Consider the following 12,487-nt stretch of genomic DNA (forward strand, 5'->3'; position numbering starts at 1 on the left):
ACTCTGAGATACCATCTCACATTTATCAGATTGGCTAATGTGACAGAAATAAAGAACTAGAGGAAATATGAAACAATTTTAACACTAATGCACAAATGTTGGAGTTGGGAAATAGTCCAAACATTCTGGAGAACAATTTAGAACTATGCCCAAAAAACTATAAAATTGTGCATATTCTTAGACCCAATTATAGCACTACAAAATCTGTACTCCAAAGAGATCAAAAAAAAAAAAAAAAAAAAAAGATCACATGTGTAGAGAGATCACCACTACCATAAAAAATGAGAGCTTGACTTAGGACCTCCAGAGTAGAGAGTAAAGATATTTCCTCTCTTCTGCCCACCTAAGTGTCTACTCCACCTATCTGTCATAGCAGATGTCTTTCTCTGCACAGCACCTTCCCAACTCTACCTCCACCCCTAAGATCTCTTCTGTCTGTGTCTGCTTCTGAATCCCACATTCTGTCTCCACTTTCCCTGTGTTCTTCCTCTAGATCTGAATAGACCCCCATGTGACTGGCCCTAGCATTCAAGTAGTTTTTTTTCCCCTGATTTCACTTCTCTATCCCAGGTTGCCATTTATTCTTGTGTCATGTGCTGCTCCTTTCTTGCTTTCCTCCTTTCCTCTTGTCCCCAAATTGTCATTATGTAAAAATTATTTCATTAGAAATAAATGGAGAACTGTTTGTAGTTTTTTAAGTGTCAGCTTATTTAAAAGGACAGGATAGATAAGACAGATGCAGGAGGTTAGACTATGATTTTCTAGTTTGAGAACATGTCGTGACAAAATCCAAGAACCTGAGAGGGAAAACATGGTGGAGAGCAATGAAGACAGAACCCAAGTATTAAAGAAATCGAAGAATATCATAAACCATCTGAAAAGAAAGAAGAATAGATGAGGATTTTAGGAAACAGATCATGAACCATGCATGGATATATGCTATAAAGTACTGAAGGGGGGCTTGTTGTCTATATGCCTTATATCTGTTGGATATTTCTCTTTTTCTCTCTGTCTCTTTTTTCCTTATCAGTCTACCTATTATCCTATCTCCACTATGTCTTCCTCTCCCTTTCTCCTTCTTTTTCTCTTCCCCCTCTCTATCACTCTCCATCAGAGCAGCTCATATTCTCCATGGCCCTTAATGATAATTTAATTTCTTCAAAAATGTGGAAAACCAGTTGAGGCTAACATCTTTTCTAGATCTCATTCCCATCAAGAATGAAGAACTGGCTGGTAGATTAGAAATGAAAAAAATCTTGGTGACAGTGTTGGAGAAAAATAGCAAATTGGTGGTAAGTTGTCATGTACTCTAAATTTAGGAGAACAGATTCCATCTATTTCAGAGAAAGTATAGATGGGAGCCTCAGAACTAAAATTTTGGAGGGAAAATTAGCCCTAAAAGGATTAGAAGCTCTCAACAATGACAGTTTGAAGACATTAAATAAGACAATCACAATGTGAAGAGAAGGGAGTGGGAGTGTTTTCTAAAAAAAATGATGAAAGATTATAAAAATGTATGAACAGAAAAGGTAGGTAATGAAATATGATTATAAAAGTGTTTCATTGTCTTTAAAAATAGTGTCAGGCATGCTAAAGATCAAAATGAGCAAGGTTAGTGAGAAAATTTAAAGATTAAATTTGTTTATTTTTTAAAAACTCTATTAGCAAATAAGGGGAATTAAAGCCAAAGATGAAAGTTTTGTTTGATTTAGATGTCATCATCATCATCATCATCATTATCTTCATAACTGACAAAGATACTTAACCCTTAATAGATCTTTGTTTTGTCAGCTAAGGATATTGATCTTTGATCAATGAAAAGTAGAGGGGAAAAATAACTAATAGGGAGTTGTTGTCCAAGATACTTATAGAAATATTGATAAAATACTGTGCTGCCCTCACTACTTCAAGGTGATAGGTTTATGTGAATTTCATCCCAGAACACAAAAGAAATCAGTGATATGATTGCTGAGCCACTGTTAAATAATCTTTGGAAGTCAGTGGAGACTAACATAAGTACAACAAATACTATACTATTATAATTTTTCAAAAAATGGGAAAAAAGGATATACTTTACAAGCAATAAGACAATAAACTTGACCTTTGATCTCTTCCATTTACATTGTTGTGGTATTATATATTGTTTTCTTTACTCTTACCACTCTATGTTTTTTTATGCTTCTCTATATTCATCATACTCATAATTTTTAACAGCACAATAATATTCTATCAGATTAGTGGATCATGATTTCCTTAACATTTCCCCAATGAATTAGTATCTGCTTCATTTCTATTTCTTTGCTATATTTTTGGTGTGAAAGGGAGCTTTCTTTTTTCTTTTTTTTTTTAAACCAATGATAACTTAATGGTATATTCCTTTTTTAAAGCACTATGTAAAGCCCTTTATAAATGTTATCTCATTTGGTACTTAAAACAGATGCTATTATTATTACCATTCTTTTTCATTTTTCCCTAGTAAATTTATTTGTTTTTAATACAAATTACTTTATGAATAATGTTTGGAGAGAAAAATCAGAGCAAAAGTGAAAAACAAAATAAAAATAAGATGAAAAACAGAAAAAAGAAATGAATATAGCATGCGTTGATTTGCATTCAGTCGCCTAAATTCTGTTTTTGGATGCAGATGGTATTTTCTGTCCAAAGTATATTGGGATGGTCTTGGATCACTGAACCTCTGAGAAGAACCAAATCTTTCATAGTTGATCATTGCACAATCTTACTGTTATTGTGTACAAAGTATTCCTTTTTCTACTTGTTTTGTTGAGCATCAGTTCATATGAATCTTTCCAAACCTTTCTAAAATTAGTTTATTCATCATTTTTATAGAACAATATTTCATTGTCTTCATATACCACAACTTATTTAGCCATTTCCCAAGTGATTAATATCTCTTCTTTTTCAATTCTTTGCTTCCACAAAAAGAGCTGCTACAAATATTTTTTGCACATGTGGGTCCTTTTCTCTCCTTTACGATTTTCTTGGAATACAGACCCAGTAATAACACTGCTGGGTCAAAGGTTATGTATAGTTTTATAGCCCTTTGGTCAGAGTCCCAAATTGCTCTCCAGAATGGTTGGATTATTTCACAATTCCAACAACAATGCATTAGTGTCCCAGTTTACTCATATCCCCTCCAACATTTATCATTATCTTTTCCTGTCATCTTAGCCAATCTGAGAGGTGTGAGATGGTATCTCAGAGTCGTTTTAGTTTGCATTTCTGTAATCAATAATGATTTAGAGCATTTTTCATATAATTCTAGATGACTTTAATTTTGTCATCTGAAAATTGTCTGTTCATATTCTTTGATCATTTATTAATTGGGGAATGAATTGTATTCTTAAAAACTTGACAGAGATCTTTATGTAGGTATATTCCTAATAGTGGGACAATTCTGCTATCTTGGGGTAAGTCAGAAGTAGAGTGACCAAGATAATGGAGGGCTTTAAGTCTTTACTCAAGGGTCATAAGAATAACAATTGAAGAACTTGGGAATGTTTGAATCTGGACAAGAAGAAAAAATAAATTGAAGTATGCGTGTGGAACTAGAGGAATAGTCATAAGATATGCATTATAGAATTTAATGGTTATCCATGAGGAAGAAGGGTTAGACTAATTCTATCTGACTCTTGAGGACAGACCTAGGATCAATGATTGAGACAGATTTAAGTTTGATCAAATGAAAAAGCTTTTTAGCAATTAGAAATAAAAAAATGAAATGTACTTCCTTAGGAGGTAATGGGTTTCACCTCAGTAGAAATCTTTCATTAACAGTTAGATGACTACTTTTAGGGAACATTTTAAAAGTTAATTTTGTTCAGGTATGAGATGAACTAGATATAGTCTGAGATTCAACTTTGAGATTCCATAATTTTATGATATTTTCAGTGTTCATCAGCTTCCCGTTATCTGCCAAATATATTTTGAACTTGGTATTAGATTCTCTCCTCTATTTTGTTATGATTGATTTTATTATCATTGTCTTACCTGCCTACCTTAAAGAATTTTATATTTAGTCAAAATTGAACACTCCTCCCCCTCATTTTTTGTTTTTATTCATGTATACCTCTAAACTAGGAGCAAGAAATTGGATCTCAAGTATCACTACTACCACATGTTGGTATTTATCACCCCTTCACATCCACCAAAAAAAAAAAAAAGAAATTCTAGTTTTTAAAATCTCTCCCTTCCCTCAAAATCCAATTAGAATCAACCCAAACATTTCACTCTGAACCTATCAGATAGAGAAGAATAGTGACCCATTATATAACTGGATGATAGTGATACAAAGAAAAATGTAGTAAGTAGCAAATATTCTCTGAAAAATTTAAGAACATAATGATCAATTTAAGTAGGCCAAGGGAGAGGAGGAATCAGTAAATATTTCTTAGAAGAGGATCCTTCTAATTGGATTTAGAGACTGTCTGCTACTTTGAAGTTACTACTTTGTGCTTCCTCATATTTCTGAACTGGGTTTCTGTTTAATTGCTGCCAACATTATCTGTTGGATCCTTTTCCCTGAGTTGTGACTACAATTTGTTTTAGGGATCTTTGGTGCTGAGCTGCTACATTGCTAAATCATATGCTGTCTTTTGCTCCTGTGACTTCTCCTTGCCTTCCTTTCTGTCCTTTCCCCAACACATATAGTGCCCTTCGCAAATATTACTACTCATTTCTGTGAATGAAGGGTTCTGGGACTGAAAGATGGCTTTAATTCTTTTGTTAGTTGGATTCACAGCTATACTCACCATACCAGAAAAACAACTAAACAAGAATCATGAAATCAGTTCTTTTATTTCTAAAAACTTCACTCTTCTGGACATGGAATTCTCCCAGGCTAATTCCATATTTAGTCTGTTGGGAGTATACTCATTTCAAGTACCATGGGACCCTTAGCAGCTAGTACTAGGAAAAAACAAACTAGCTGGAGCTTCTATAAACTTGAAGTCACTTAGTACCATAGAAACTATAAAACTGCTTTGCATATAGCTAAAGCCCATTGCTTTTTTTTCTTGTAATTGCATGTATTTTTCCCTCTTTTAAGATGATGGGAATCTTAAAAGTTTCTGGGAAAGTCATAGCTATATCTTCCTTTCTAACACTTAGCATAATGTCTTGAACATAGTAGATGACTTAAAAATCTGTTAAATTTAATTTTTGACTCACAATGCTAACAATGATGCAAAAGAAACCCATTTCTAAAAAGAGAATAATGGAAATGACACATTGTACTAGAGGAATAAAAATCAAGGATCAGTGGAAACTAGTAAGCTTGGATTTCTGACACAATTATTGAAAACCAATTGAGAAGCAATGGCCAGGTTTTTATATGCGTAATTCAAGACTGCTGTGTGGTAGCAGTGGTACTTGAGATCTAATTTCTTGCTCCAAGCCCTCAGCCTTGAATCTTACAAAATTTAGCCCAACAGCATATCTCCTTGAATATAAAAGTGGACATACACATATTTGCCCTCTAAATCCATGTTGAAAACACATTATCCTTATTCCATCAGCTCCTAGTAGTACCATATTTCATTCTTTCTGACTGCAAATATTTCTATGTTCACTTAAAGGCCAATGAGAAATAATGTCTTTTCATTTATATGAAAAAGACTAGTGGTTTTATGAATTTGAGGGATGTATTTTTCTCTTGTTCCAGCTTGGAAGGCTGAGTGATTTGGTTTTTTAAAAAAATGAAGGAAAAGATATGGTTAACTTTTCTATTTATCTACCTGCAAAACAAAGACATTGCATAAATTGAATTGAATTAATTTAGTACTTGAATTGATTAGTTGCTTAGTTAAAAAAACAGAATTAGATTATGTTAAATATTTCACAGTTATATTTGTAGTATTTGTGACATTGTGATTTGGTAGAACAGCATATTGTTTTTTTAAATTTGTCTTTTTAAATGTTTGATTTTAAATATTTCTTTATTTTAGAAACCATTTCTAAGAAATATTGATAGTCACATGATCACTTATTTAATAATTGCATTTATTATATAAATATACTAATTGATTATTAATGTTCATGAGAATATTTTGAATGACAATCTGAATTTTTAAAAAGCATATGAAAGTGCTTACCTAGGAAGGAATAATGGAAAAAAAATAATGTGCTGGAGAGCAGAGAACCTTAGTTAAAACCTGCCACTAGTGCTAAATTTAATTCTCTTGACCTCTTAATTCTAGAGCCATCCCTTCCCAACTTCATTATATTTTATTTCATTGAATCTATCTGTATTTGTTATATTTATATATTTATGCTTTCTCTCTCTCTCTCTCTCTCTCTCTCTCTCTCTCTCTCTCTATATATATATATATATATATATATATATATATATACACATGTTTTTTTTTTTTCCCCCTGTACTGGTCTTTTCCATTATGATGTAAACCACTAGCAAGTAAGGGCTATTTCATTTTTATACTTGCATCACCAACTCCCTAGACCAGTGCTTGGTATATAATAGATATTTAATAATTCTTCATAAATATTGACTTATCTTAGACAAGTCAACTTTCCTGTACCTTACATTCCTCATTAATGACATGAGATATTTGAACTAGATGACCTTTGAGCATTCTTCAATAAAGACTAGACCTGTGTTCTCTCTGGCATAGGAATCTGAAACAGGGTTGCAGGCTGGAAATTTATAATCTTAGAGCATTTCTGTGAATTTTTTTTTATTAAATGACTTTATCAGCAATATACAATTAGGAATGCCAGATTTGAATTCAGTTTATCCTAACTTTGAGACCTGCTTTCTATCCACTAAGCTGTGCTTACTCCCATGATTTTAGGTGTATGATTTTAATCAGAATGTTTTCTTAGGAAGATCATAATTCATACAAATATATTCATACTGTCTTGTGTTCAGTCATTTTTCAGTCATGTCTGACTTTCTGTGAGGCTTTTGGAGGTTTTCTTGGCAAAGATACTGGAGTGATTTACCATTTCCTTCTCCAGTTCATTTTACAGATGAGGAAACTGAGGCAAACAGTTAAGTGACTTGCCCAGTGTCACATAACTTATAAGTGTCTGAGGCCAGATTTGAACTCAAGAAGACTCATTGTCCAAACTTCAGGCCTAGTACTCCATCTACTGTACCATAAGCTGTCCCACTGCCTTATAGAAAGAATTTTATTATACTAACATGCTATTATTGTTCAGTCCTGAAGTTATAGCTAACTCTTTGTGACAGAGTACAGGGATTTCTTGGCAAAGATATTGGAATTATTTGTCATTTCCTTTTCCGATGGATTAATAATAACACAGAAGAAATTTTTTTCTTCCACAATATCTATTTCCCCCTGTATTACTTACTGAAATATCAAATGTAAGCATTCACAATTTAAATGATGTCATAGTAATAATTCATATTTATATTTTGCCATTTTCATTATGCATATATTTAAGGTACAAGAAAATCAACAATGAAACATTAGGAGTTGTAAACAAAATTTAAAAATATCACAATAATGTAGAATCTCAAGATAGGAAGGGACATTTGATTTTGGTAGAATTAAACAAGGATACCTATTGCAATAATAATTCCATATACTAGCTGTGTGACTCTGGGTATGTCACTTAAACCCGTTTGCCTCAATTTCTTCATCTGTAAAATGAGCTGGAGGAAAAAAATGTAGATTATTCCAGTATCTTTGCTAAGAAAACTCCAAATTAGGATCATTATGAGACAATTGAAAAAAAAATGAACAACATCAAAACCAAATTGACCTAGAGAAGGAAATGACAAAGTACATCAGTATCTTTGCCAAGAAAACCCAAAAGGGGTCATAAATTGGCCCTAGAGGAAATGGAGGATCTCAGAAATGAAATCTTGAAAGCGTAACAAGAAAAAAAGGAGAGCTCCACTCCAGTTCTTTCAGGACAGTGACTTTTATTGTGACTATTAAGTGATCCTCATCTCTCAATGGCTGCATTTCTCCATAATACTCTTTCCCCATTGGATAATCTTTTGCTCCATTCCCCCCCCCCCCCTTTTTTTTTTTTTTTTAGCTATTTCTGCATTATATTATGAACTCTTTAAAGGTAGAGACTATCTTTTTTTTTTTTTGAATCCTCAGAACTTTGCATAATATCTAGTGCATATTGTTGTTCAGTCCTTTAGTCATGTCTGACTCTTTGTGACCTTATATGGGATTTTCTTGGCAAAGATACTGCAGTGATTTGCCATTTCATTCTCCAGCTGATTAAAACAAACAGGCTAAGTGACTTGCTCAAGGTCACATAGTTAGTGAATGTTTAAGGCTTGATATGAATTCTGGTCAGTGCTTTATTCATTGAGCCATCCAGCTGCCTCTACCTGGCACATAGTACATACTTAATGAAGTGTTTATTAACTATTGACTAATTTCCATCCTTGATTTCCAGTCCCTCCATTATTAAATTTTATCTAAGATATGGCTCATAGTATTGCAAATTCAGGTTTAAATTGAAGAAAGTAGGAAAAATCACTACTGAGCAAAATCCTTTATGAATATTAAGGGAAAGTGATGAATAAATTTAAGGGATTAGATCTGGTAGATAGTGTCTAAACTTGCAAAGATCCTCAAACTACAGCCTGTGGGCCAGATGCGGCAGCTGAGGACATTTATCCCCCTCACCCAGGGCTATGAAGTTTCTTTATTTAAAGGCCCACAAAACAAAGTTTTTGTTTTTACTATGGTCCAGCCCTCCAACAGTCTGAGGGACAGTGAACTGGCCCCCTATTTAAAAAGTTTGAGGACCCCTGGGACTCACTCTAATGCATTATGGAGAGGGATTTGTGATATTGTATAGGAGGCAGAGACAAAAAGTATTCCAAAGAAAAAGAAGGGCAAGAAAGAAAAATGATGGTCTAATAAGTTTTCAGAAATAGTTGAGGAAAGAAGGAAAGTAAAAGGGAAAAGGGAAAGGGAAAGATATGCCCAAATGAATGTATAATTCCAGAGAATAGCAAGGAGAAATAAGATTTTCTTATATGAACAATGCAAAAAAATAGAAAAAAAAACACTGAATGGAAAGACAGACGAGAGATCTCTTCAAAGAAATTAGATATATGAAGGGAAAGTTTTATGAAAAACCAGATAACATATAAAACAAAATGGTAGAAATTTAACAGATTCAGAAGAGATTAAAAAGAGGTGACAATAATACACAAAAGATTTTGTAAGAAAGATCTTTACTTCACCAAAAAACATAATGGGTGATAACTGATCTGGAACCAGACATTCCTAGAGAATAAAACCAAGTGTGATTTAGAATGCATTGCTAACAATAAGGCTAGTGGAAATGATATAATTCCAGCTGAGCTATTTAAAACTTTAAAAGGTAATGCTGTGACAGTGCTGCACTCAATATGCCAGCAAATTTGGAAAACACAAGAGTAATCACTGGATTGGAAAAGATCAGTTTATATCTCCAATCCTAAAAAAGGGCAATATAAAAAATATTCAAATTATTCTGTTTATTTCATATATAAGAAAGGTTATGGTTAGGATTTTTCAAGCCAGGTTTTAGCAACATGGGAACCAAGAATTATCAGAGGAACAGGCTGGTTTTCGAAGAGGCAGAGAAATTAAGAGCAAATTGCCATTAACTGGGTTATGAAAAACAACAACAAAATTAGAGAGTTCCAGGAAAAAAACAAAACAAAAATCTTCTTCACTGACCACACAAAATACTTTGATTATTATGGATCACAATAAAATGTGGCAAGTACTCAAAAAGATTAGAGTACCAGATCATCTTGTCTCCTGAGGGATTTATATGGATCAAGAAGCAACAGTTAGAACTGAAATAAAAAAAATGATTATTTTTAAAATGGAAAATGAGTACAATACTGCACTGCACATTGTTGCCTTATTTATTTAATTTTTATGCAGAACATGTCACACATCATATGAAATGCTAGGATAAATGAATCAAAAGCTGGGGTTGGAATAGCTGGGAGAAATACGAACAATTTTAGATTTGCAGATAATACCACTCTGATGGCAGGAAGAGAAGAAGAAATAAGACACCTCTTGATGAGAGTGAAAGAGCAGAGAGTTAAAAAAAAAAGACTAAGATTCTGGCAATTGGTTCTATCACTTTCTAGTAAGTAGAGGGAGAAATGCAAGCCATAGCAGATTTCATATTTTTGGATTGAAAGACCACTTTAGATGATGGCTGTAGTTATTAAATTGAAAAACAATTGTTCCTTTGGGGGGGGGGAACTATGACAGATTTTTAGCTTACTAAAAAGCAGAGCTGTTACCTTGCCAACAAAAATCCACATAGTCAAAGCTATGGTTTTTGTAGTAGCAATGTATGGCTGAGAACATTGGACTAGAAGGAAAGCTCAGTGCCACACAATTGATACTTTTGAATTTGGATTGCTGAAGAAGACTTTTGATAGGCTCTTGGACAGCAAGATGATCACATCAGTTAATACTTAAATAATTTAATTCAGAATATTCTCTAAAATGTCCAATCCTGAGGCTGAAGCATAAAATATTTGGCCACATAATGAGAAGATGGAATTCATTGGAAAAACAAAAACAAAAACAAAAGCCCTTATTTTGGAAAGGTATGACAACAAAAGCAAAGGAGAATATGATATAGATAATGTCATGAAAGTAATAAAGATTAACTTAGATTTCAAGAAATAGAGGAATAGCAAAAAAGGCCATTTCTGAAAAGCCTTAATTGTCAAACAGAGGAGTTTACATCTGATTCTAGAGAAATAGGAAACCACTAGAGTTTACTGAGTAGGTTAAGATTATGGTCAGATGTCAGCTTTTAGATTACTGAAGTGAGGAAAAGACTTGAGACGAGGTCAAAAGGAAGCTTTTGGAAAGGTACCAGAAATGTTTTAATTGACTGAACTAGAGAAAAACTATATAGAAATTCAAGTTTTGGCATGTAGTTGGATACATATGTGAGTTGAATGAGAGTGAGAAACTGAAGATATTAACAAGGTTGCAAACTTAAAAGAATGATACCCTTTATGGTAATAGAGAAGTTTGAGAGAGGAATGTGTTTAGGGGAAAGTATCATGAGCAGTTTTGAATTTGTTGAATTTAAAAGGCTAACAATAAAATAGCCAAAAACAAATATGTGACTGGAGGTCAGGAGGAGAAGCAAGGCTGAATATGTAGACCTTATATTCAATCATATGCATAGAGATGTAAATTGAATCCATGGGAACTGAACAGATAAAAATAAAGTAAATCACTGTAATTCTTCCATGTTTACCAACTGATTTTTTGGCTATCCCAATAGGTTTTGTACTTTTTCCCATTTGGCTAATCTATTTTTAGGGAGTTATTTTCCTCAGTAAATTTTTGAATATCTTTTCAAATATTAACCCTTTTTTATGACTGTCTTGCATTACTCTCATTTATTTCTCCAATATTATTCTCTTATCTAATTTGCTTTTTAAAACTCTTCTAGGAATTCCTTTTGGGCCTGAGATCAAATAACATTTTTTTTTGAGGCTTCACATGTAGCCATTTTGTCACTGTTGTTCCCTTCTAAGTTTGTATCTTGATCCTCCCTATTACCATAGTGACATTTTAATAGTCAATCTAGTTGTGGGGTTTTTGCCATTTTTTCTTCCTTTTTTGTGATTTTATGTGATTGAGCTCTGGCCCTACATTCTCCCAAGCTTTTTGTGCTGGGGCTCTGGGTTTTACTGATGGTTTTGACTGGACTTGGGGGCTCAACTGCTTGCTTTCTCTGTAGGCTTCCCTTCTGGATCGTATTAGAAAGGGGAACTCCCCGTTGACCTCTCCTAAGAATGAGATTTAGCTGTTAGTCTTACCCAAGGATGCTTGGTTGCTATGGAAACAGAGTCTCACTGTTAGCAGACCTTGTAGGAGTAATTCTGTTGCTGATGTACCTCAGAGGTAGGACTCTGCTGCTAAGTTGCTATGGAAACAGGCTCTATTTGCTGGCTGACCACACTACAGGCCTAGTCTAGGACAATGGAGTCAAGGCCTAGTTGATGGCTTTGTGTTTGGTGGGTTCACTGAAGTGGGGTCTTGATGGGCTAAAGAGCCTACTCACTTGCCTAGGAGCTTACGGGTTTGCAGGGGTGGGCAAAGCCTCCATCTGGATTGCACCTGTCTTGGAGCCTTGCTATAGGTTCCCAAACCCAATGAGACAGTCCTACTTGCTGTAGCTGGTAAACTGCTTCCATACTTCTAGATCAATTCTGAGATGGTTTTTTTAGTTGCTGGAAAGGGAATTTTGGAAGTTGTCAGAGGATTTCTTCCTTACTCTATAATTTTGGCACTGGAAGTCTATATGGTAAACTTGTAATACATGCTTGTTGGATGAATTAACAAATAGTAAGCACACAACAAGTGTTTATATAAACATGGGCCTAGAAATAGATGGCCAATCCTGACCCTAACCAGAAAGATAAAATCTGGCAATATTTATAACCTCATTTTTTTTTCTGGCACACTAA

Source organism: Sarcophilus harrisii, chromosome 1, assembly GCF_902635505.1.
Source record: "Sarcophilus harrisii chromosome 1, mSarHar1.11, whole genome shotgun sequence".
Classification (NCBI taxonomy): Eukaryota; Metazoa; Chordata; class Mammalia; order Dasyuromorphia; family Dasyuridae; genus Sarcophilus; species Sarcophilus harrisii.